The sequence below is a fragment of the Thalassophryne amazonica genome, chromosome 3 (genome assembly GCF_902500255.1).
Source record: "Thalassophryne amazonica chromosome 3, fThaAma1.1, whole genome shotgun sequence".
In the NCBI taxonomy this organism is placed as follows: domain Eukaryota; kingdom Metazoa; phylum Chordata; class Actinopteri; order Batrachoidiformes; family Batrachoididae; genus Thalassophryne; species Thalassophryne amazonica.
The window spans coordinates 130,550,546-130,577,976 of NC_047105.1; the positions used below are offsets into that span (position 1 = coordinate 130,550,546).

The 27,431-nt window shown below is 39.1% G+C and overlaps 1 long non-coding RNA gene across 1 annotated transcript; it reads left to right on the plus strand.

Moving 5' to 3' along the window:
* LOC117507612 lies at window positions 1-27,260 on the plus strand. The gene is made up of 3 exons (XR_004559791.1): window positions 1-148; window positions 12,377-12,579; window positions 27,242-27,260. It is a non-coding gene; the product is annotated as an uncharacterized LOC117507612 (long non-coding RNA).
* The last annotated feature ends 171 nt before the right edge of the window (window positions 27,261-27,431 follow it).

A 27,431-nucleotide genomic window follows, 5' to 3' on the forward strand; every position in this document is an offset into this window, starting at 1 on the left:
AACTGCTGCTAATTCCGAGATATTTGAGTTGTTAGAAACAAAGAGATCGCACAGCAGCAAGAAGAAACGATTGGATTTAAAGAAGAGAAGAAACTAGACAAAGTGGTGGATACTGTTTTCAAGCCTGAAGGTCGCTGATCCAGAGCAGGTTTGTCCATTAAATTTTATTTGAAACCAACACCTTTGGTGTGTCTAAACACCGACAGGAGGCCTAAAATAAATAGTTGTACATTTATTTTACTCTACTGTAGCTTTTGGTGCCATTGTAGCAGCACTTGTAAATTTGCGAGAGTGACTAATACAATGAAGGCAAAGCCTTTGATCGAGCAGCGTTTTTTGTTTGATTGAAATAGCCTATTGTAAAAATTGAAGATTCAATTGGACAGTATTTTCATAATTTTCTTCAGGGGTTGACGATTTAATTAAAAAAGTGATCTTTACACAATAAGATATTTATTCTCCTGACTTATGTGGTACTGACAACACGTTATAACGTATTAAATTGCAGTTACCAAAACTTTTTCCCGACTTTACTGTTACAATGAGGCTTATAAACAGTTTGTAGTTTCTAAACAGTTCCAATGAAAACTTTTCATTGTGAAAATGAGTGAAACCCCCTTCCTCCTGCTCTCTTTCTCTCTCCCACCCCTCGCTCTCACCGAGCAAACGGAGCGTTTTAGAAACACGAAGCCTTTACCATACATAAACCATACATTTCTTAATGAATCAGCATCTACAGGACACAAAAATAACTGGATTATATAATGAAAGATTCTGATAGTTTTTTTTCTTTCAACTCAGAGCGGAGAGCGACTTTGTTGATCGAAGTTACGGCAGTAATGCGGCTCACTCAGTGTATTCCTACGCCAGCCTTTCTCTGGTGTTCGGTGTGAGGAGCTTTGCGCTCACAAATGCAGCGAAAGCTGTAACCAGTTAACGCCATTTCTACACGTTTCCTGCCTTTAATTAGTCCGCAAACGGAATATATTAAGTAATTTTTCCGAACTACTTTGATGGAAGCCGTAATGCGGCTCACTCAGTGTATTCCTACGCCAGTCTTTCGCTTGTATCCACAACGGGACGACCACCGCGGCAACAGCGGTAACCAGGTAACGGCGTTCTCCCATCATGCACCTCGGTTTCTCCCATCAGTTTACAGACTTGCAAGACATTAACATTAATCTGAGCAGCCATTTGTAAAAGGCCGTGGCTATTCGCACGGCGTCCGTGTCCATAATTCTCATTTGGCTATTCGCACGGCAAGACTGTGGTACGTATATTCGCGCGTCAAGTCTCTGGTGGCAAATCTTGGAACTACTTGTATAAACAACCATACTGCATTCAAGATGTCATAACTCCTTTAATATTTTTCGATTTTGATTTTTGTTATTATTATTATTATTATTCGGCCGTGTCCATAACTCTCATTTCACTATTCGCACTGCAAGACTCTGGTGGCAAAACTTGTATAAACAAACATACTGCATTCAAGATGTCATAACTCCTTTAATATTTTTCGATTTTTTTTTTTTTTTTCGGCCGTGTCCATAACTCTTTTCACTATTCGCATGACTCTGGTGGCAAAAGGCTGACCCTATTTGAACGGTGGCCATGTCCATAACTCTCATTTAACGCAGTATGTTTGTGTGACCGTAGGACCTTCGTGGCTGGGACGGCGGTGGGATCGAACCCGGACGGCTCGCACTAAAGACCATTCCTCTACAAGGTCGGCCAAAGGGGAATTCCCCATTAGCCAAGCTAGCGGGAACGTCTTTTCAATCAGGACCCTGGACCTTCATCCCGCTACAATTGTTTATACAAGTACTTCCAAGTTTTACCACCAGAATCTTGCCATGCAAATAGCCAAATGAGAGTTATGGACATGGCGGCCGTGCAAATAGCCACTTCCTTTGTAAAAACAAAAAGAAACAATGCAAAAACAGCCAACAACATTAAGGTGCCCCCAGGGTAAAAGACAAATCTACCATGTTGTCATGAAGCCATAACGCCTTCTTAGTTTTACAGATTTTTAAAGTAGACCTGCATTGAAATAAATGTGGTCAGATTTCAGAAAGAAATAGCTGATATGTATTTTTAAGACCCTTGTGAATGCAGTAAAGTAAATCTGTAAGCCCAAATTTGTAATTCAGCTGAGAAATCTTCGTTTAAAAATGACAAATTTGCAGCTAAAATTTAGCCCTCTGTGAAAACAGTTTGTACAGCCGTATCATTTCCATGACGTCAGGAACAAGACGACGCGTTCCCGCCTTCAGTCCGATCCCGCATTGAAATTGATTTTATCTGTTAGTAATGTTACTTATACACGTCCTGGTTTCAACATCCAAAAGTAAGCTGCAATGAATGTGAGATACAGATCTGTGTGCTCAGATCAGCAACGACATCGACAGCGGGCACCGTTCTTCCTCTCCCACTCTCTGCCTCCGCTGCGCTTATTAAGTCTGCGGGCTTGTTAACCGCCGACGCGGGCCACTCACACCGCCCGTATCTGCTTTGCAGCCGGTGTTGTGCCAGATTCAGCGCACAACACCGGCATCACCTGTCTGTCTACTGAATGGAGCTGCAGCACACTTGGCACAAGTCCTGAGCTTACGCTCGCTGTTTTAATGCGAAGCGGCCGGTACACCTGTTGCTGCAAGGACAGACTTCTTGCAGTAAAATCCACAGCACCGCACGTCTCGGCAATCGGAGCCCCAGAGCTCCATGGACGCTGAGAGAGGTTTATATATTTTTAATGACTGGGATTCTTTGCGGGTCTCGCCTCCATATCCCGCGATGGTACCGGAGGCGAAAGACAGTAGATTTTCATTGTGACACCACTCAATCAAACGGGCGTATGAAAAAGTCCCCCGAAATAATTTTCAGGCAAAAATAAAAATAAATGTATACTCATCAAACGTACCACAAGACAATATGAAGTTTTAAAAAACCGTCCATCCTTCCGTATAAGACAAAAGGGTAAGTGATGCAAACTGACATAAATCCACTAATTACAATTGGCGCAATGCATGCTGGGAGAGGGTCTTGTCCGTGACGTCTCGGCAGCGTCCATGATGAGAAGGACAATTTGCGGAGGGCTAAATGTTAGCTGTAAATTTGTCATTTTCAAATGAAGATTTCTCTGTTGAATTCAGAAGGATCTCATGTGTAAATGTAAGTCATTTTTTGTTCAAAAAATCTGACTGCATTTTTTTCAATGCAGGTCTCCTTTAAAGAGTCCTTAAAGGAAGCAACTTCTTTCAAAAAAACAAACAAAAAAACAATAAAGGCAGGTTTGTTATTCCAAACTTACATTTACGTAAAAAGAATTACCATGATAAGCAGGTTATTAATTGTAAATTATTTTTTCTTGTATTCACCAGATTTTACGTCTGTATAATTCAAAGACAGGATACCCAAGTTATAATGTTTAGCCCATGAACAAAAACTGTCCCAGAAAATTTTTGTAAAAATACAGGTGAAAAAGAGAGGTTCTTATGTTTCTGTATTATTGTTACAAAAAAATACATTCATTGTCAGCATTGAATTTGGAATGTGAAAAATCTTTACAGGGATAAATGTTGTTAATCTTAAAGTGAACTTTTTTGGCCTTGGGTGGGATCGGAAATTTAACATTATTGCATCTAATGCTTCTAACATCTTCACTACTGAATCCTTCTAATAAATTCTTTCTTCTCAGAGATAAGGGAAAAAATTAATTGGTGAGGGAAGTTCTAAGAAATTTATTACATTTTTTGTTCACAAGGGGGCAGTTTTAGATTAATAGAGAGTGCAAAGAAGGAACAATGTGTGTATATAAAAGGGCACCTCTCAAAGTGCAGATAAGAGCTTGTGGGATTGCATTAATAACATTAAACTGTTGAACCGTGCAAACAATGTTGTATTTATGGGTAAACTGCAAAGTTGAGAAAGTTCCCTCTCACATCCATTAAATGCAGTATCGGCCATAAGGATATATCTATTGTTCCATATTGGTGTATCATGAAGGGTGAAGTTATTTTTATACATTAATTTCCACTACTGTAAAACTTGTTCATGAAATTTGGACAGTTGTTTGGGTAATTTGGATGATTCGAAATCGCACTGTAAAACAAATTGGATTGCCGCCTACATTTGAGAATATTTTGGATGGGAGATTAAACCATAAAGAATTAGGGTTGGGTATCGAGAATCGGTTCTTTTCGGGTATCGTTAAGAAATGATTCAATCCACCATTATCAATAGTCTTTTTGCTTAAGGATTCCATTATCAGTCCTTCAGAGCAGCTGTTGTTTTTGAGAGTGTCTGTCGGGAAAATGATCATTCCTCTACGTTGATTACAGACCCTGCAGCGGGTCTGTAATCAACCGTTTCTGCAGCGCGACTCCAGTTTGAAGTGTGAATCAATGAAGCAATGCTTTGATCTGCTGGCTCAGTGGTTCTTTGACTTGCTCCTCTTCAGAAGTGGAAAGTCCGCTTCTTAACCCTTCTCAAAGCCATTAAATTATGTTAATTGTGATTCACTTTTGTGTGGATTAAAGTAACTAACTGGGAGTCTTGTCTTGTTGCAGTCAAGAAACGAGAATTGTCCTTCGTTCTGTTGGCACAGCTCCAAACACTGCGCAGGTCTCTGCCGAGACAGAGTCCGGTCAGAATTAATAACTTCAAAACGAATTGCTGCTTTAAATAAAATGACACCTCTTTCCAAACGTTGTAATACAGACAATAAATTACAATAGACTAAAACGGTATTTTCCTCCCAAAATAAGACATCCTGCATTCTTTATGAATTACATCCTGACGTGCAGCGCAGCCAGCTGCAAGAGCTCAGCTCAGATGTATGGAAAGACATTCATGCCAATAATGTCTGAAAGGAAATGCTTTTGACAATAACTACAGATTTTGATTATTTCTATTTATGTCCCATGTAGAGTTTATTATGTCCAGAGATTAAGGATCCAGTCACCAATTTCACATTTATTTACTTTAAGACTCAATAAAATGTTGTTGACATAGAAAACCTGTAAAGCGTACTTTTAGCACACAGAAAATTCACAAGAGGTATCGATAAGGGAATCGATAAGGAATCGGATCGATAAGCGGAATTGATAATACTTGTAGTATTGATAGACACAATCTTATCAATACCCATCCCTATAAATAATCTATATGTCAAAAAATTTTGTAGCCACCTCCATTTTAGGGCCCCATTCATAGGGTCAAAATCAGTCGCATTAAAGCCCACCTTCCTCAAGAGATTTCACAATATCATTCTTCCATATATAATGATGTCGGTTTTTCCAGATGAGATTGAAATTGTTTTGATTTGTTTAATCACACACTGTGGAATATTTTGAAAATATGTGAGCAACAGTTTACTGAAAATGGAGAGATCTCTCTGTAGCCATGTGTTTAAAATAGCTTTACTATTTTTAATAGTGTTACCAAAATTGTTTTTTACTCTTTGTTCTTGATTTTTTTTTTTTTTTTTATTAATTCCTAAATATTTAACTTGATTTTTAACTGGTATGCTATATAGTATTGTCTGTGGGCAATTGTGGATGGGTATTAATTCACATTTATCTATGTTTAAATAAAGACCAGATGCTTCTGAAAAGCGTGTTACTATTTAAGAGCTATTGGTATTTGTGCTTCATTTTTAAGGAAAAGAGTAGTGTCATCCATGAGCTGACTTGTAGCTCATTTATTTTAACTCTTCACAATTTTTTACCATAATGCTTAAGATTTCAGCAACCATAATAACAATAAAGGTAATGCCGGGCAGCCTTGTCGGATGCCCCTTTTCACACCAAAATCAATCAATCAATCAATCAATCAATCAATCAATCAATTTTTTTTATATAGCGCCAAATCACAACAAACAGTTGCCCCAAGGCGCTTTATATTGTAAGGCAAGGCCATACAATAATTATGTAAAACCCCAACGGTCAAAACGACCCCCTGTGAGCAAGCACTTGGCTACAGTGGGAAGGAAAAACTCCCCCTTAACAGGAAGAAACCTCCAGCAGAACCAGGCCCAGGGAGGGGCAGTCCTCTGCTGGGACTGGTTGGGGCTGAGGGAGAGAACCAGGAAAAAGACATGCTGTGGAGGGGAGCAGAGATCGATCACTAATGATTAAATGCAGAGTGGTGCATACAGAGCAAAAAGAGAAAGAAACAGTGCATCATGGGAACCCCCCAGCAGTCTACGTCTATAGCAGCATAACTAAGGGATGGTTCAGGGTCACCTGATCCAGCCCTAACTATAAGCTTTAGCAAAAAGGAAAGTTTTAAGCCTAATCTTAAAAGTAGAGAGGGTGTCTGTCTCCCTGATCTGAATTGGGAGCTGGTTCCACAGGAGAGGAGCCTGAAAGCTGAAGGCTCTGCCTCCCATTCTACTCTTACAAACCCTAGGAACTACAAGTAAGCCTGCAGTTTAAGAGCGAAGCGCTCTATTGGGGTGATATGGTACTACGAGGTCCCTAAGATAAGATGGGACCTGATTATTCAAAACCTTATAAGTAAGAAGAAGAATTTTAAATTCTATTCTAGAATTAACAGGAAAACAATGAAGAGAGGCCAATATGGGTGAGATATGCTCTCTCCTTCTAGTCCCCGTCAGTACTCTAGCTGCAGCATTTTGAATTAACTGAAGGCTTTTTAGGGAACTTTTAGGACAACCTGATAATAATGAATTACAATAGTCCAGCCTAGAGGAAATAAATGCATGAATTAGTTTTTCAGCATCACTCTGAGACAAGATCTTTCTGATTTTAGAGATATTGCGTAAATGCAAAAAGCAGTCCTACATATTTGTTTAATATGCGCTTTGAATGACATATCCTGATCAAAAATGACTCCAAGATTTCTCACAGTATTACTAGAGGTCAGGGTAATGCCATCCAGAGTAAGGATCTGGTTAGACACCATGTTTCTAAGATTTGTGGGGCCAAGTACAATAACTTCAGTTTTATCTGAGTTTAAAAGCAGGAAATTAGAGGTCATCCATGTCTTTATGTCTGTAAGACAATCCTGCAGTTTAGCTAATTGGTGTGTGTCCTCTGGCTTCATGGATAGATAAAGCTGGGTATCATCTGCGTAACAATGAAAATTTAAGCAATACCGTCTAATAATACTGCCTAAGGGAAGCATGTATAAAGTGAATAAAGTTGGTCCTAGCACAGAACCTTGAGGAACTCCATAATTAACTTTAGTCTGTGAAGAAGATTCCCCATTTACATGAACAAATTGTAATCTATTAGACAAATATGATTCAAACCACCGCAGCGCAGTGCCTTTAATACCTATGGCATGCTCTAATCTCTGTAATAAAATTTTATGGTCAACAGTATCAAAAGCAGCACTGAGGTCTAACAGAACAAACACAGAGATGAGTCCACTGTCCGAGGCCATAAGAAGATCATTTGTAACCTTCACTAATGCTGTTTCTGTACTATGATGAATTCTAAAACCTGACTGAAACTCTTCAAATAGACCATTCCTCTGCAGATGATCAGTTAGCTGTTTTACAACTACCCTTTCAAGAATTTTTGAGAGAAAAGGAAGGTTGGAGATTGGCCTATAATTAGCTAAGATAGCTGGGTCAAGTGATGGCTTTTTAAGTAATGGTTTAATTACTGCCACCTTAAAAGCCTGTGGTACATAGCCAACTAACAAAGATAGATTGATCATATTTAAGATCAAAGCATTAAATAATGGTAGGGCTTCCTTGAGCAGCCTGGTAGGAATGGGGTCTAATAAACATGTTGATGGTTTGGATGAAGTAACTAATGAAACTAACTCAGACAGAACAATCGGAGAGAAAGAGTCTAACCAAATACCGGCATCACTGAAAGCAGCCAAAGATAACGATACGTCTTTGGGATGGTTATGAGTAATTTTTTCTCTAATAGTTAAAATTTTGTTAGCAAAGAAAGTCATGAAGTCATTACTAGTTAAAGTTAATGGAATACTCAGCTCAATAGAGCTCTGACTCTTTGTCAGCCTGGCTACAGTGCTGAAAAGAAACCTGGGGTTGTTCTTATTTTCTTCAATTAGTGATGAGTAGAAAGATGTCCTAGCTTTACGGAGGGCTTTTTTATAGAGCAACAGACTCTTTTTCCAGGCTAAGTGAAGATCTTCTAAATTAGTGAGATGCCATTTCCTCTCCAACTTACGGGTTATCTGCTTTAAGCTACGAGTTTACGAGTTATACCACGGAGTCAGGCACTTCTGATTTAAAGCTCTCTTTTTTAGAGGAGCTACAGCATCCAAAGTTGTCTTCAATGAGGATGTAAAACTATTGACGAGATACTCTATCTCACTTACAGAGTTTAGGTAGCTACTCTGCACTGTGTTGGTATATGGCATTAGAGAACATCAAGAAGGAATCATATCCTTAAACCTAGTTACAGCGCTTTCTGAAAGACTTCTAGTGTAATGAAACTTATTCCCCACTGCTGGGTAGTCCATCAGAGTAAATGTAAATGTTATTAAGAAATGATCAGACAGAAGGGAGTTTTCAGGGAATACTGTTAAGTCTTCTATTTCCATACCATAAGTCAGAACAAGATCTAAGATATGATTAAAGTGGTGGGTGGACTCATTTACTTTTTGAGCAAAGCCAATAGAGTCTAATAATAGATTAAATGCAGTGTTGAGGCTGTCATTCTCAGCATCTGTGTGGATGTTAAAATCGCCCACTATAATTATCTTATCTGAGCTAAGCACTAAGTCAGACAAAAGGTCTGAAAATTCACAGAGAAACTCACAGTAACGACCAGGTGGACTATAGATAATAACAAATAAAACTGGTTTTTGGGACTTCCAATTTGGATGGACAAGACTAAGAGTCAAGCTTTCAAATGAATTAAAGCTCTGTCTGGGTTTTTGATTAATTAATAAGCTGGAATGTAAGATTGCTGCTAATCCTCCGTCCCGGCCCGTGCTACGAGCATTCTGACAGTTAGTGTGACTCGGGGGTGTTGACTCATTTAAACTAACATATTCATCCTGCTGTAACCAGGTTTCTGTAAGGCAGAATAAATCAATATGTTGATCAATTATTATATCATTTACCAACAGGGACTTAGAAGAGAGAGACCTAATGTTTAATAGACCACATTTAACTGTTTTAGTCTGTGGTGCAGTTGAAGGTGCTATATTATTTTTTCTTTTTGAATTTTTATGCTTAAATAGATTTTTGCTGGTTATTGGTAGTCTGGGAGCAGGCACCGTCTCTACGGGATGGGGTAATGAGGGGATGGCAGGGGGAGAGAAGCTGCAGAGAGGTGTGTAAGACTACAACTCTGCTTCCTGGTCCCAACCCTGGATAGTCACGGTTTGGAGGATTTAAGAAAATTGGCCAGATTTCTAGAAATGAGAGCTGCTCCATCCAAAGTGGGATGGATGCCGTCTCTCCTAACAAGACCAGGTTTTCCCCAGAAGCTTTGCCAATTATCTATGAAGCCCACCTCATTTTTTGGACACCACTCAGACAGCCAGCAATTCAAGGAGAACATGCGGCTAAACATGTCACTCCCGGTCTGATTGGGGAGGGGCCCAGAGAAAAATGTTTACAGGTACCAAAATGAACAAAACAGAACTATTAATGTCACTGTATAACATTTGAATTATTTCACAAAAAGAAGCCCCAAACCCAAAGTGATGTAAGGTATCCCAAATAAGCCAATGTTCCACACGGTCAAAAGCCTTGCAAAAGTCCAAGAAAAAAATGAAACCCTCGTCAATTTTGTCACGATAATCTAATAAATCTAGTACTAGCCTTATATTATTATGGATAGAGCGACTTCTGAGAAAGCTAGATTGAGATTCGCTGATAATCTGTTAGACACCTTTTTTGAGCCTATTAGCAATGACATGAGCAAACAATTTATAGTCTACGTTGAGCAGTGTTACTGGTCTTATGTTGTTCAAATATTTTGTTTGTCCTTACCACTTTTGATGAGACTTTGTTTCATTGTGGTCATCAGGGATTTGTTTTTGATATATTCCTGTATAGCAAAGGAAAAAGGTCTTTTATGTCTTCCCAAAAGTGTTAATAAAAGTCTGAGGAGAGGCCATCCTGGCCAGGAGATTTTCCTTAAGAGAGTTGTTTAACTGCATCATCCGGTTCAAACAATTCAAAGTCAGAGTCACACACATTCTTAAAGTCCAGGGAAATGGATGGAATGTTGTGCTTCATGCTGTTCAGAATAGAAGAGTCACTAATGGAGGTCGAAGGAGTGTAAAGACTTATAAAATTGGTAAACCTCATCAGAAATGACTTTTGGGTCCATGCATCCCACTCCATTGATCATGAGAGTGTTGATCAGATTCCTCTCCTGTCTTCTCCTTTCCATACCCCAGAAATAAGCTGTGTTTCTCTCACCTTCTTCGATTCATTTGGCTCTTGATCTAATGAAAGTTCCTTTAGCTTTCCTAGCGTTCATTTCATCCAGCTTGAATTTAAGATTTATGAAGGCAGCATTGTCTGAGTCAAACATTGGGGTTCTTTTACAATAATTGTCCAAATTTTGTATTAGTTTAAGTTCTTGTTTCCTTAAGACTTTACTTCTTTATTTTCCAAATTGAATGGAGATTTGGCTGACCTTGAATTTAAAAAAATTACCATCTACACCCATCATGCTTCTTGTGTACTTCCTGTTTGTGGTAACGAAAGCATACTTACGGCTTGTGATCATGGCGGAAACTGAGTTGGATGGACTACGAACTCACTCACACACATCTGTCAACATCCTCGCCCTGCTCAGTATAAGCCATCTCACAGTTACGAGTGCGCATGCATGGGAGAGCCTATAGTACTTCAGGGTTAACGGTAAAGTACCCCAAACAATAAGTCTTTTCACAGTCTGGAAATGCGCATGTCTTTTTGCTTAATGATTCCCTTATCGGTCCTTCAGTGCAGCCGTTGTTTTTGAGGGTGTTTGTCGGGAAAATTTACTTTGCAAAAGTAAATTCTGAAATATCAAAATTATCTCTCAATTTACTCAGAGTACAGCTCTTCAAAACTTTGTAACAAAATTGCGTTGATGACTGAATTGCTAGTTTTATGATGCCATGAAAGAAAAAGTTCAGTAATCTGTCTTTCAAAGTTGATCTACCATTCAGAGCTGATATTTTGCTTTCTGAATATGCAAATACAGGTTCACAATTGGTTCGAGCCATGTTATGGTACCCTACTTTGCAATTTTTTTTTTCTCTATGAAGGTATTTGAGCTATATTAAATTTTTTTTGACAAAGTTGGTATATCAATATGCTCTCCAAAAAAAAAAAAAAAAATTATGAGGTGGCTGAGCACTTGCCCACATGGTCAAATCATAAAGAGACTGGAGGCCTATTTTTGACATTCTGTGATCATGTTCGATTTTCAAAAGTAAATAATTCAAAAACCCTTCAAGTTATGACCACAGTGTTTTACACACATAACGAGTACCCCAGATATATGTATTCTGCAATATGAAGCTTATCCATTGAATCCCTTCTTTAGTACAGCTCTTTGTAATTTTGTAATTTTTTGCAAGAGTGAACAAATTGCCATTTTTGTGATGCTACAGAATGAAAAATTAGCTCTGTATCCAATTTTTGAAATCGACTACTGTATCTGGGGTGCCCAAATAGGGTGCATTCCAAATTTGAGCTTTATATCTGCATTTTTAGCTGAGATAATGCTTTTTAAAAATGAAAAAAAAAAAAGCTCAAAATGTGTTCGCAAGTGAAAAATAGGATTGTGGGTACCCTTATTAAAGAAGGTATATCTAAAAACAAAACTACTTGGAATTAAGCAGAAATATTTTGCATGTGTTCATCAGACGTATGTAGATACTTGCAAAAAAAATCATGAGAATCAGTCGGTGACCTGGGAAGCACCTGATTTCACATGGAATGACCCACAGCTTTTCCAGGTAGATAAAAATTCTTACCATGTTTCCTGAGGGCACAAGATTACATTTACGTTTCTTTTATCTTTTTTCACAGTCTTTCTTGCCACCTCTCTGTCTGACGTAGCTCTGTGACACAGACCTACCACGAAATTCTTTTTTAAAAACCTTGATAGCTCTAAAAGTATGTGATGTCCACATGCTATTTTTAGCTTAAAAACAGCATCTTGGAGCAAGCACACGGTGTCGTCTTAGCAACCAACCAGTTCCACTTTAAGACAGCTGTTGTAAACCTGCTGTCCTCATTCCATCTCCCCACAGACTTTGTGATCAGATGATTAAATTGGCCTGTTTTCAGTCATTCCTGGTTTCTCCTCAACGACTCTTCACCTCAGTCAGTGTCTGCACTTGTTCTCTCCCTGACAGTTCACTGATTCATCAATTCACTTGGTCATTAACTCTTTTTGTGTCTTTAAAGGCTTTCTACAAACATGTCCAAAGCCCAACAGCTGAGGGACAGGCTGAAACCACGGCTGACAGCTGCTGATGAAGAAATATTTGAGCTGTTAGAAGGATTGATTGCAGACTATGAAGAAGAAATTCATCGTTTAAAAGAAGAGATCAAAGGATGGAAAGTTCTTGAAGCTGTTTTTAATCCTCGAGTTTGCTTGTACAAAGCAGGTTTGTTCACTAAACATTCTATTACGTTTACCCCATAACAGGTTGTTATGACTGTCAAATAGTTTCCTAATCAGGTGTTCAACCAGTAATTTTGCGAATACTTGTGCAGCTGGATGAGAATGATTTTATGAAAAAATTTAGAAAATCGTAAATATTTCATGATATAAAAGCTCTGATTTGACATTAGAACACATTGAAGGACAAAGTGTTTCCTTTATAAAACAGAGCCTAGGACTCATGATCAGGAAAGCTGGAGATGGTGTTTGAAAAAAATCAGGTTTATAAAAACCATGCATATACACACACCTGCAAACAATGTTCTTTATAAATGGCCCTCTAAAATTGTGCACACCTGATCAGCCACATATTCCACCCTGTAAATGACCACATTCAGCCATACTTTAGGCAGGTGAGAACTGCACATTTTTACGTATTTATGCATTTTAAACTTTCTGCCAAAGTGTTTTGCGATGAGCCGGTCTGTTTTGATGGCACATGTTATATGTATTGCTTAAAAAGGACTACCGTAAATGGGCGAAAATGTCCGTAAAGCTGTCAAAACAAACAAACAACAAAAAAAAAACAAACATGCTTTTTAGTGGCGCCGAACTGCAGCCAAACAAAATGAGTCTAAATCTGCGGAAAGACAACAGGAGATGAAACTGGTGATTTGGATGACTTTGTGTGAGATCCTTGTAGGTTATTTAATGTCCCGCTTAGCAATACATCATGTTATCATTGTATAACTGATATATTCACTTCTGTATGTTTATAGGCAAAGGCTATATGCCCAACCGTTGGTCAAATAAATGTGTCTTACCTTATTCGCCCAACCGTTTGGGCAGATAAGTCATACATTGAACGTTACATGCACAGCCGTTGGGCAGATAAATATAATATCTTATCTTATTCGCCCAACCATGATCATGTATTTGACATGTTTTGTGCATCTAAACTACGTTTTTTACACCACTTTTTAAGGCTCTATTACGGCGTATGTTTGACATTTAACGGCACTGTCTTTAATTACTGCAAAAACACCGCAATGGATGAAAACAGACAAACTTCATAAGCATTTTGAACGGAAGCCTGTTAACGACGAAACAGTTTTTGAACAAAATCCTGCTTGTTGGCTGTAAGATGGTTAGTTTGACACTGTTCCCTGGGTGTGATGAGCCAAACAGAACCACTTTAAATCACAGCTCTTCCACGGGCTGCGGGCTGGCAAGAAAATATCCGCCTTTTTTCCCTCCCGCATTGAAACCTGAAGTGAGCTTACAAGCGCGCTCATTGGTCGGTTGTGGTTGGGCGTATATGCTCGTGAATTTACTTTATTGACTCAGTGGTTTGGCGTATAGCCACTCTCATGTTTATATTAATGTTGCAGAATAAACTCAATCAACCAATCATAAACAATATTTTATTTTTGGATTAAGGGTGTCTGCAGGAGAGCGTGCTTGTGCGCATACATCAGCTTTTTGAAAAGAGCGCAAGTTAGGGCCCCTTCACACACAGTGCGAAGTTTGATCGATTACGGCGAAACAGCGCGAAACAGTTTGAAATTAGCGCACCATGAAACATCTCGCCAACGGGCAGGCGTGCACGATCCCGGTGCGAGAGTTCGTGTATGCGCTAGTGTCTTTCGATCAGGAAGAAATAAAAATAAAAACCAGCTGGCACCTGTGGGACCACATCGCGCCTCTTATGTGGGGGAGAAGTGAAAAAAAAAAAAAAGCACCCCACCAAGAGATTCATAGCTGCACTTGACTGATTGCCAACCTGACACTTTACCAACTGAGCTACCATCACTGTCTTGTAAAAGATGCTGAAAACTCCCTCACATTGGGAAGCATTTGGATGTATTTAAAAATAAAAATGACGCACTAAATCAGTGGTCTCCTACCTATTCCAGAAAAGGCTGAGAGAGTGCAGATTTTCCTTGTAGCCACTGACTTCAGCAGGTGATTTCACTGATTAACATCCCTTTGAGCAGGTGGGATGAGTTCATCGGTGAAATCACCTGCTGGAGTCAGTGGCTGCAAAGAAATCCTGCACCCTCTCAGGCATTTCTGGAATCATTTGGACGCCACTGCACAATATACAAACATCACATTGTATTAAATACCTCTTATCAAGCGGGCAATACAAGTATGATCCATCTGTTCCTCTGTAGATGACCCATGGTCACTGATATACTGTCATGAAATGACATGAAAGAGAAGCAGTTTGCTTGTCTCATTCATGTCCACATCTGCTGGTGAGTCTCCAGCCGGCCGGAGGTGCGTGTCATGCCGACACGCGTGTCTTGTGGATGGCGCACCGCAGGACACCGCGTCATGTGGAACAGAGCTCAAGTGGGTGACGTGACAGTGAGATCGCCTGCTGTGTGTTATGATCTGACGATCCGTTTCAACCTGGGGGCAGCCTGTCCGTGTGTGCAGGAGCTGCAGCCTGTCACCACAGTGATATATGTTTTTATTTTGTCCACTTGATGACAGCAAACACATGCACATCACAGTGGTCAGTTGTTAGTACATGTCTGTCCAAACAGAGTACTGCCCAGCTGGGATGTCCAGAATGACAGCTCTCCGCAGCCGCTTCTGTCATAGCCTCCTGTCAGTTTTTAGCGCACACACAACACTCGTGGGGCATTTAGGCAAATTTCACTGCCAAAACGACAGTGGTTGTTTGCAGACTGTTGTCGTGCCAAGAGTGCGACTGGCCACATATTTTCTAAGTGCCATGCGAGCAGTGTTAGATGTTCGTGCATATCAGTTGGAATTTTGCTGACACCTGCCGTGAAGGGGTTCGATGGGCTCGCACAGCACACACTCTGTCTTTCAGTCACTGGTGTGCGCAAATAGTCGTAGCAACAGGTGTACGAGGCGTTAGAGGCAGCTACGACATTACACAGTTTGCATACGATTCCTGTTTCGTGCGCACTGAATGTGCAGTCTCACCAAATTTGCTCCATGTGTGGAGGGTCGCTTACCTTTGACCATGTGTGTGTTAAGGTGCGTTTACACATAGGCAAGATGCATTACGATTGTCATATTTGCGTCATTCTTGGCACATTCCTGACATTCTTAATGTGACTTAATGCATCTGAATAGGTTTCTTAATAGCACGTGTTGGTGCGTGATATTCATGATTTTCGTGGAGCATGTTTTTGGCTGTCAAAAAATCTTCCACAAATGTCACGCACCACCTTCATTTCACCTCATGTCGTGGAGGTTGCAACTGAGGGTGTTGAACCATCTTGATTAGTAATGATCCTTAATAGAGCATGACAGCGTTCTTTTCTGACGTGTGCACAATTAAACCTTGCTGCGCTACATTCAGTTTCATTGCTGCAATATGCTGAAGGAGGACAGTGACACCAAAAGTCTTGTTCCAATGCTCCTCAGCGTGTTCCTGCAGGTGTTCCACCTGCTGCATGTGCATGATGTTTGGGAAAATGAGTGAGACGCGAGCCGCATGAAGCCACACATCTGGCTCTCGCCATCTCCTCCTCCTCTCTGCACCACTCCATGGCACAGAGCCCAACGAAGCATGCAGTAACAAAGTTCTGCTGTGGCTGTTGAGGAAAATTGGAGCGGTCTGAATTGTTCAGCAGCTGACAGTGGGATGTATATGGGTGTGTGTGTGGAGACAATTCGCCTCATTCACAACGTGACAGAACTTAACAATGCGCTGTTACACGCGATGGCGTGCAACAACGAGGAACATTCTTGACCGTGCGTAATGGTTCCTGATAATTCTCCAGCAACATGTGCCATTTATTGTAACGTGTGGTAACAGGTTACAGTAGTTCCTGAGACCTGATGCCTCTGCCCCGAATCATCACATTTGTGATCAGCTGCCAAGAATGTATACTACTTGACATTTGTGACGGGCTGTCGTTATGTGTAAACGCAGCATTAGGCGTGCACACTGACATCTGCGAGATGTCTTGTAAATCACTCCAGAGGTGTTATCAGGGTACAAAAACATATTTCTAGTGAGCTTTTACATAATATATGATAAACATGTTGGATTTACAGAGAAACGCAGCAGATTGGGAGCGAGCTCTGCCATGTGTAATGCGCCTTCATACTGACATCCATGAGATGTCTTGTAAATCGCTCCAGAGTTATCAGGTTACAAAAATAGCATTTTCAGTTTTAGAAGTGTTAGTGTGAGAAACATGTTATATTTACACAGAAACACAGTGATTTCAATTAGCAGCCAGATAGAGACAAGCCAGTGACATCACTTGCCTCTCTTCTCTGATTGGCTGCCAATCCCCACCAAAAAAACAAACAAAAACAAAAGAAAAAACATTTGCATGGTTCATAGAACTTATAATAGGAAACAGAATGTGATATTTTGACCTCTTCACCCTCTGGAGTCGAATGATGTGCCCTCGCGTCAAGTCACATGATCTAATTTAGCAGACATAGCAAAAAATCTGCTCCACTCTGAGTGTCTGTTTGAATGCATGTTGAAAGTGGAGACTTCAACCTCCACACCACTTTTTAAATTTTGTTATTAGGCCAAGTATAACTTGAATTATGATTAATAATTTATGCAAGTTTTTTGGGGATGATATTATCATATTCGCTGCGTGTTTTGCGGACGGCCGCAGCAGAAATTACTCGTTTTCTGATTCAGCTGCAGGAGCGAGAGGGATGGAATGAAATACGACTCCCTCAGCTGCAGCAGGAGAGAGGGGCATTACCCTTGGTGGAAAACTCAAGACTCACTGACTACGTTTACATGCCGTTAATATTCGGGTTAAGAACAATATTCCAGTTTCTGGATTCAAAGGATTCAAAAGGAGTTTATTGTCATATGCACATAGGAACATGTTCCCTGCACAATGAAATGTGTTTACTGCATTTTACCCATCCTAATTGCCAGTTAGGAGCAGAGGTCGCCTTTTTGGCGCCCGGGGACCAGCTCCAGATGTACATCCCTGCCCTAATCATTCGGAATAACCCGTTTACATGCTTAAGCAGACAGTTACTCGTGTATACATGGTCATTGGTATCATTTGGAATATCCCCATCTAAATAGCGACGCACGTCTTCCACCGGTGCTTGATTTGGTCTGGTGTTCGTGCAAATCCTGCTTCGTGTAAAACCCCTCACTACACACTTTATACACTTTTCTCAAACAGGCATTAACATTTTCTCACTTTTCTCTCCTGTGTAAACACTCTCTTTTTCTTCTGGATGAGAAGATTATAAATAGACACACGCAGAACACAATGCGCATGCTGTCCCTTCGCTCACTGCCTCCGGGGGTACGGATGCGGGACCTGCAAAGAAGCCAAGTCATGGCCATGGAGCTCTGCGGCTGCGGTATACCGAGACCCTGCGGCGCTGTGGATTTTTTCCCGCAAGAAATCTATCCTTGTGGGTTGCCTCTGCATCAAAACAGCGAGCGTAGTCTCTGGACCTGTTGCCACAGTTGGCACAGCTCCACACAGCAGAGAGGGGCGGTGTGAGTGTCCCACTGCGGCGTTTACCGAGCCCACAGACTCAGTAAGCGCATCGGAGGCAGAGCAACCATGGTGATGCCGACTGGTGCCGCGACCGGCCCGCCTGATAAGGACGCAGAACACAATGCACTGTTTATCTCTGCTTCTGTGGTGTCCGGTGGGCTGCGCGCACCGCATACAAGAAGTTGCCTTACTCAAAAGACCAAGATTCCTTGCAGATAGGACATGTGCAGAACACAAAATAATGTTCCTTTCTATGGGGATATCCCAATGCATGTTTATATGACCTGATATTCGGGTTAGAAAAGGAGTAACCCAGGGGTTTTATTCGGGTTTTTGCGTCTGTTTACATGGCCGTGCGCAACCGGGTTATTGCTAATATTCCGGTTATGAAAGGGTTATTGCATGTAAACGTAGTCACTGTTTTAGTGCAGTATATCAGAATGAAAGAAAAACTGTAAAGTCACACAGGTGGGGTTGTGCTGAAAAAAAAAAAATAAAATTACACCAGACAAGGCAAGGTAAACAGTTTTTGAGGTAAATTTTATATATATATATATATATATATATATATATATATATATACACACACACACACACAAACATTCTAGTTGACTTTTGATGTTCCTTGTGGTCAGAAGTGGAGTGCATCTTGGAATCCAGCTGTGAAGTCCTTGTTTATTCAGTGTGTAGCCTGGGTCCCACCGAATAATGAAGGCTGAATAATGAGCCATGCAGCATGTTTTCTTTGCTACAAGAGGGTTTCTTCAACTATCGTGGGAGTTTCGTGGCTCTTACAGACATTATCTTCAGTTAATGAGGCTCCTCTCTGAGTGTGGCGCTAATTTCAAGTTCAAAATTTAGCAACAACTGCATGGCACAGTTTGTGTACGACTTACTGCAATGACTTAGAGGCATTTGTGTGGTGCTTACGAATCTGCTAAAAGCCCATTATCTGTGCGCCTGGCAGCTACACAGGACCTGAGAGGCTATTTTTGGAGTGGCTGCCCTCTTGCACACACAATTCCACCTGCTCTGTGAGCTGGACGTTGTGTATAAAATAATTATTTTGTAGCAGATTAATCATTTTCTGCCAAACCTTGGATGCTGAAAACACCTCTAATCGCTTCTGGAATCACAGAGGATTGTTTCATCTGGATGCTTTTTTTTTCCTCTTTCCTGCGCAGTGTGGAATGTATTTTGAACAGCTTAAGGTAACTATTTTTAATGTTTTTATAGCTTGATAAAACAGTTCCTAGCTGTAAAAGTATGTCTCTAGTTGATTTAATGTCTTGTTAATGGATCACATGAGCTCCACTATGTGTGCGCACTGACGCAGTGACTCATCATGCTCCAAAGGAGCATTTAGGTAGAATGCCAGCTCACGAAAGAGTAATTTTTCAGTCAATATTGGACAAACACAAAGTTAAAATTTGGATGACTGCGTGAAAGTGGATGTGTTTAAAGCCGCGGAAAAAATGACTCCAGTGAAGCTGTTAAGAGCAGAGCTGTGCAGCCACACAAAAAGAGAGCGCACAAAAGACCAATTTTTAAGACATAACACAAAGTTATATGTTGTATCACAGTGACTTGTGAGCTTGATTTGATTTGATTTGTTGATTTAGCACAAAATAAAACACAAAATAATTTATACATAAAACAACCAAAGAGAGATGGAGAGAGGAAAAAAAAATACAATATAAATAAAATGCAAGGGAGTGGTGGAAGCCAAAAGGCTTATAAAGAGTCCACTCCCAAACAAAGCAAACATAACAGAATACAAAAGAATTACACAATTTTTTCCAGATTAAAACAAATCATTGTAAGTACTCCTGCAGGATCTTCGCGTTTAGAGAACTTTTATACATATATAAAGTGATAGATGGATTCACAAGATGTACATTATCATTCCAAGATTTAACACCATGATATCTGATCTGATGCTGATAATGAGTCGCTCTGTGCAAAGGTAAATGCAAATATGGAGCCTGCCTGGTCGGATAATTATGAATTTGATGGTTATGCACAAAATAATATTTATTGAAGGAAGGCCACTTAATATCATACAGAGCTCTGAAAACAAACGTACAAGTCAAGAAAATATTTATATGGAAAATATTTAAGAGCTGCAATGTATATTAAAAAAAAAAAAAAAAAAAAAAAAAGGTGTACTTGGAGCACAACGTTTCGAACGAGTAGCAATTCGAACAGATTTTTTGTAGAAAAAATATTTTGTTTATATAGGTTGCAAAGGTTCTTCCCCACACAATATCACAATAACTTAAATGTGGATAAATGAAACTATAATATAATGTTAAGAGACATTTGTGATGTATTCAATATCTTATTTTGCTTATGATTCCTATTGACGGGTATTTTTTTACAAACATGATCAATATGTTCTCTCCAAGACAGTTTCTCATCTATCCACACACCCAAAAAACATATAGATGAGACCCTTGATATTATTTCATTATCAATGCAAATTTTCATTACACCATGATTACATTTTTTTATTGCCAGCAAATTACATAAAATTTGACTTTTTATATTTAACGATAATCTGTTGGCTTTGAACCAGGTTGAATAATTAAAAAGATCATCATTTAAAGTACTAACCAAACTATCAATATCTTTGCTGGAAATAAAGAGTAGCATCATCAGCGAACAACAAAGGGAAGTAGTGGTAGAAACAGATGCAAAATCATTAATATATATTATGAACAATAACGGTCCCAGAATTGAATCTTGAGGTACTCCACACTTGATACAATTGATATCCGAGTCCAGGTTTAGAGAAACATACCGTTTTCTTTCAGATTAATAATTACTAAGCCACGTGTGTGTACAGTTGCCTTAAATCCATATTTGTTTAACTTTGAAAGCAAAATTACATGATTTACCGTATCAAATGCTTTTGAAAGATCTAAAAACACACCAATACCAAACTCATTATTTTCCAAAGCTAAATGAATTCTATCCAATAATTCGATCAAAGCCATATAAGTTGAATGATTTTTTCCGAAAACCATATTGATAATTATATAAAATTGAGTTCTTAAGCAAATAATTATTTAATCTCTTATAAACAAGTTTCTCCAAGATATTTGAAAAACATGGCAAGAATGAGATAGGGCTATAATTTGAAAAGATGCAGAATCACCTTTTTAAACAGAGGTATGATTTTAGCGATCTTTAAATCAGAAAGTACTATGCCCGTTTTCAAATTCAAAGAAAAAATATGTGTAAGTGGTTCAGAAATTTCACATATAACAGATTCAACAACAGATGTACTTATTCCATCATGGCCAGCTGCAGATGGACACAGACCAGCAATGATTTCACAAACCTCATTGGAATTTGTGGGTTCAAATTCATCCATAAAAGGAAATGAACCTTTAATGTAATCAACAGGATTTATATTTGTGGAGTCAATTTTCTTTGCAAGAGAAGCACCAACATTTGAAAAGAAATTATTAAACTTGCAAGCGATATCAAAAGGATCAGAAAAACTTCTAGATCCATCTGAAAAAGTTGACGAATATTTTGATAAACATGTTTTCTTTTTAAGTAATTCATTGATTATTTTCCAGGTGCCTTTAATATTGTTTGATTTTTGAAAATTGTCACTGAAGTATTTCTTCTTTGCAGCCCTAACAAGAGTAGTGTATTTGTTTTTATAGATTTTATAAGTTGATAAATTTAAAGGTGAAGGAGATGATAAATATTTTTTATTCAACTTATTTTTTCTGAATAAGGATTTTTGTAGTCCCTTAGAAAACCATGGGTTTTGCTTTCTGGACGTATCACCAGATAATTTAATGATTGGAAATTATTTTTTGTAAGCTTCATTAAACATGTACATGAAGACCTGATAGGCTAAATTGGGATCGGTTTCCATACATATATTTTTCAAAGGATATGTTCTCAATTAGTCTCTTAAATTTCATTTTATTAGTAGTATTGACATTTCTATAATAAGTAGTAGACTTCTTTTTTGGCATATAACAATTTTCTAATTCCACAATTTGAAATATTGGAAAATGATCTGAAATATCCGTAAACAATATTCCAGATTTCATTGCGTAATTTAAGTTATTAAATAAAATATTATCTATTAATGTAGCAGAATATTCTGTACCTCTTGTTGGTTTGGTAATTGAGGGGAAAAAGTAATTTGCATGAAGATTATTTAAGAAATCATTTGTTGCACAATGAGTTTCCCTGTTGAACAAATTTATATTAAAGTCACCAAGAATTTGACAGATTTTATCCTCTCTGTTAATGAATTCCAGAATATTTGAAAAACACTGGTTGAAATTTACAACATCTGTATTTGGTGGTCTATAAATACAACTAATGATAAGTTTTTTGTTCTATCAGACAATATTTCTATGAAAATTGATTCTAAATCAGATTCACTTGAGTTCATAAGATCAGATCGCACCTTGAAATCCAGATTTTTATGTACAAATACTGAAACTCCTCCTCCAGACCTTTGTTGTCTAACAAAGTGAGTAGAGTTATAAAGTGGCAATTCATACAAGCCAGTGTCTTTGCACTGCTCAGTCAGCCATGTTTCTATAAGGGCAGTTACAGAAAATTCATGATTCAAAGAGGATATAAAATGTGTCAAATTCTCATAATTTTTAGGAAGACTACGAATATTTAAATGTAAGACTGAAAATGTTTTATAAGAATTAGGATAAGATTGTAGAACATGTCTGAATTTGAGTTCGTCATAATAATCACATGAATTAGTTATTTGCATTAGAAAAATAATTCATATCTGGATCAGATTGTAATCTATGAGTAACATCATCTCGATCTAGTTCAAATGGATTGAATAACAAAGTCTCATTAACAGCAAAACTATCATAATTATCAAGATGTCTTTCAAACTCCATCATTAAGTGAAGAGAATGGGAACATTAAGCAACAACTTTCACAGAACCACGTACAATCTATCTTCTTAATTCTGTCAGAAAAAAAGTGCACATTTAGGATGAAATATATTTTTTTAGCTGCGGAAGAAATAAAGAAATACATATATATATATATATATATATATATATATATTTTTTTTTTTTTTTTTTTTTTGAAAGTGATCCACAGGTGTATATAATTAAAGTGGCCACCTCATTGTGTATGCAGAATGGCACAGGGCGCAAAAGAGCAATTTTGCAGAAAGAAGCGGACAAACACAAAGTTTAAAGTGGGGTCATGTGTTGTGTGGGCTGCCCGAAGAGGAGGTACTGCTGGCCCAACGCCAGAGGGCGCCCTGCCTGAAGGCGGGCTTCAGGCACCAGAGGGCACAGTCCCCGCCAGGAGCACCAGGAACTTTGACAGCTGTCACTCATCTACTCATCATGCCTCACCCATAAAAGCCTGGAGAAGACACCACACCTCTGCCGAGAAATCGTCTAAACCGTTCAGGTAGACACTCAGCCATATTATTCAGCAAAGTTAAGTTGTGACGTCTTTCACATCTGTGCTGGTAGCGATTGCATCTTCTGAGTTTGCAGCTTCTCCACTGACAGCCAAGTTGGAGGGAGTGGTAAGAGTTGGTGTTCTCCAGTCTTCACTCTAACACTTGTGTAGTGGAGTCTTCACGGATAACCGGAGGAAGTAGTAAGATAAGGAGGTAGTGTTTTCTCTCTCCACCAGGAATAATCAGCTGACTGTTTTACTGGGTGTGTGCACTCACACCCACTCTTGACTGTTTCTGTTTCCTGCCAGCAGTACCTGATCTGACAGCTGGAGACGGTGGCCACCTGGGGACTCAGGACTTGGCGACCAGATCCATTGGCGGTGGAAATCGTGTGGGTCCCGACTCTTCTCTGGACGGGCGTCTCCTATCCTCGAGTCTGCCCACACGACACCAACTTTATAATTGACCGTAGTATTGAATTGTATCTGTATCCGTTGTGCACATTTCACAACATTAAAATTGTTACTTCGTATTTCCATTGACCGTTCATTTACGCCCCCTGTTTGGGGTCCGTGTCATCACACTTTTCACAACAGTCATGACTCTTTAAAGCCAGAGAAAAATTAAAGCCAGCAAGCCACGGATAGAAAGGAAGCCAGTGAGAAGGAGTACAGAGGCGGCTGTCCAGAAATGGAGAACAGCAGCGTGCGCGCAAAAGAGTGATTTTGCAGCAATAAATGAATGAACACAAAGTTTAAAGTGGGATCACGGTGTGAAAATGACTGTGTTTAAAGTCAGGGGAAAAAATAAAGCCAGCGAGGAGCACAGAAGTGGCTGTCCAGGAGCCCTTGGTTCGGTTCTAGCTGGTCTGGTGCATTACCGGTGCTGCTGTGAATCTGTGAATTGAAAACCCACATTTTAAAGGGACCAGGTGTGGGAGGACTGAGGTTTGGACCAAACCCATCATGCCTGAACATGCGCCAACATTGTGTTATCATGGCGCTATCACGGTGCTACGTGGCTTAGTGTGGCTGATGCGAGCCATTCGAGGCTCTAATGACCGGTCGGTCGTGGCTCACTAGAGGCTGCTACGTGGCACATGCGGGGTACAGAGAGGCACATAGAGGCACCTTCATAACAGATAAGGGATAGATGAAAACATGGGTCATTCTTCGAATAATCGCTGACACACCCATGCGTGGCTCATTATTCATGGCTTATTATTCGGTGGGACCCAGGCTTATGTCTTATAGTTGCCACTGAATCACTTGTACCAGCCTTCATCAGATCATCCTGTAGGTGTCCTGCAGTCACACTGGGGCTTCTCTTAGTTGTCCTGACTAAGTTGCTAAGAGTCCTTGATGAAATTATGTGCTTTCTTCCACAACCAGGCAGGTTTGCCGCTGTTCCATAAGTTTTAAATTCCTTATAATGCTCCCACTGATGTCTCTTGAAATATATATATATATATATTTTTTTTGGAAGTCTTCTTCAGCCCAAGGCCCTTCAGGTGTGATGAAATAATCTCCTCAGTCAGATTTTGTGGACGCTCCTTTGTCTTTTCTATGATTGAAACTCACCTTGAGAACCTTCATGGGTGGGGTTTATATTTGCATCACAGCTGAAGCAAATGAAGGATCATTGAAGAGTTCCCAAAGACTTAATTATGTTTTAGCTCCACTTTTGGCTATAAAAACTGCCAAACAGCTTTAAAAAGAACAAAATTATATTGGTGTTGAATAATTGTGACATGGCTATCTTAACAAAACATACTGCTACACACAAATACTACATCATGGATTTTTTTTTTTGTGTGTGTGTGTGTGTGTGTTTGGTGTTATACTTTGCAGTGTTTTTTAGTGGTGAACTCATAAAAGTCATCCAAAGCAGAATCTTGTTCTTTGAAAAAACGTTTGATAACTGCAACTGTACCACCTTGTTCTGGACTTCCATGTGTGGAGAAAAAAAAAATATATATATGCAGCACGAGGATGCTGACGTACAAGTGTGAGTGAGTGTCGTAGTTCATCCGACTCAGTTTTCATCATGACCGCAAACTGCAAGTACACTTTCATCACCACAAACAGGAAGTTAAAACAAAATACACAGGAAGTACACAAGAAGCATAATGGGAGGAATTTTTCCTGCTAACGCAGTGAAACAGCATTATGTCGTTACGCTGGACACCAGCAAAAGGCTGGCATAGGAATACACTAAGCGAGCTGCATTACCGCTGTAACTGTATAACTTCGATCAACAAAGTTGTTTGGAAAAGAATCAGCCCGAATCTGACTTTCTTCTTCACATTTAATAGCGGTTGACAACCAGCTTTTACAGAGCATTACTGCCACCAGCTGGACTGGAGCATATGTCAGGAGGCTAACGTCCACAAAATAAAATAAGAGGGAAAAAATAGGTGGTAGACTTATACCCTGTGCAGTATTCTTCAGAAAGTCATAAATGTAATTGAAGCAGATGGAATTTGACTATCTAATGGATCAGCTTCTTAAAGAGCTCAGTGGTAATTAGTCATTTGTAATCAAAATTGTGAATTGGGCATAAATAATATATATTGTTGTGACATTGATTACAAATCTTGAAGAAAGAATTATATATATATATATATAAAATAAAGTATGAACTGTTACTAATTAGTTGCTGTAATGAATATTTCTACATTGTACATAGCATAGGTATCTACTTTCATTGAATTAAAATGTTTTCTGATAGTCATTAAATATCTCTCAGTATATTTATTATTCAATTTAATACATGTTATCGTGTCACATAAGTCAGGAAAATAAATATCTGTTGTGTAAACATCACTTTTTTTTATGAAATCATCAGCCCCTGAAAAAATGATTTAAATAATATTGCCAATTGAATCTTCAAATTTTTACAGTATTTCAGTTGAACAACTTCAGTAATTTTCCATAGAGAAAAATGCTGCTCAGTCAAAGGCTTTGCCTTCATTATATTATATTTTTGTGAACACAATCATAAATTTTCTTTTGCACATCCCCTCAGTCTCCACAATTTAGGAAACCAGGGTCTACAGCAGGGGTGGCCAAGTTTGGTCCTCAAGAGCCACCTTCCTGACACTCTTAGTTGTCTCCCTGCTCCAACACACCTGAATCCAATGAAAGGCTCATTAAAAGTCTGCTAACAACTCTTTCATTGGATTCAGGTGTATTGGAGTAGGGAGACAACTAAGAGTGTCAGGAAGGTGGCTCTCGAGGACTGAACTTGGCCACCCCTGGTCTACAGTTTAAAGCCACAGATGTCAGAGCAGAGGATCCTCATTTCCCTGTCAGATTTGAAACTCACAAAGGATGTTAAACACCAAATTGCTCCACTTCATGTGTGAAGATTTGCATGAGACATCACTGTTAAGCTCTTTGAGCACATTTATCAGATGGTAAAAAGTGCTGTTGAAGTGAAGTCCATTAACATTGTGTTTAAAATCAGCAACATTATAAAATATTAATTACAATAGTTAGCTTATGTATTTTTTAATGAGTTGTAATGTCACTGTAAATGTGTTCATGTCATATTTCATTAATTTTGACATTATGTTGGAGTCCAGCTAAAGTATGTGTGAAATGTAAAACAAATCCTGATGTCCATTTCTACTTTATCATTTCCATTGCCATCCAACTTAATGTCATCAGGTCAAACTCGCCACTCTGCTTCTTAATTTTAATTAGTGTTGTTCTGACATTTATTGTTAAATTGTTTCTTTGCAGACATGCAGCCATTAGTGGTGATTAAAGAGGAACCTCTCCCTGAACACCAGGAATGGAATCTGAGTGTTTACCAGAAGGACATTAAAGAAGAAGACAAGCTGTGGATAAGTCAGCAAGGACATCAGCTTCAGCAGCTGGAGGAGGCAGATCTCACCAAGTTTGGTTTCACTGCCGTCCCTGTGAAGAGTGA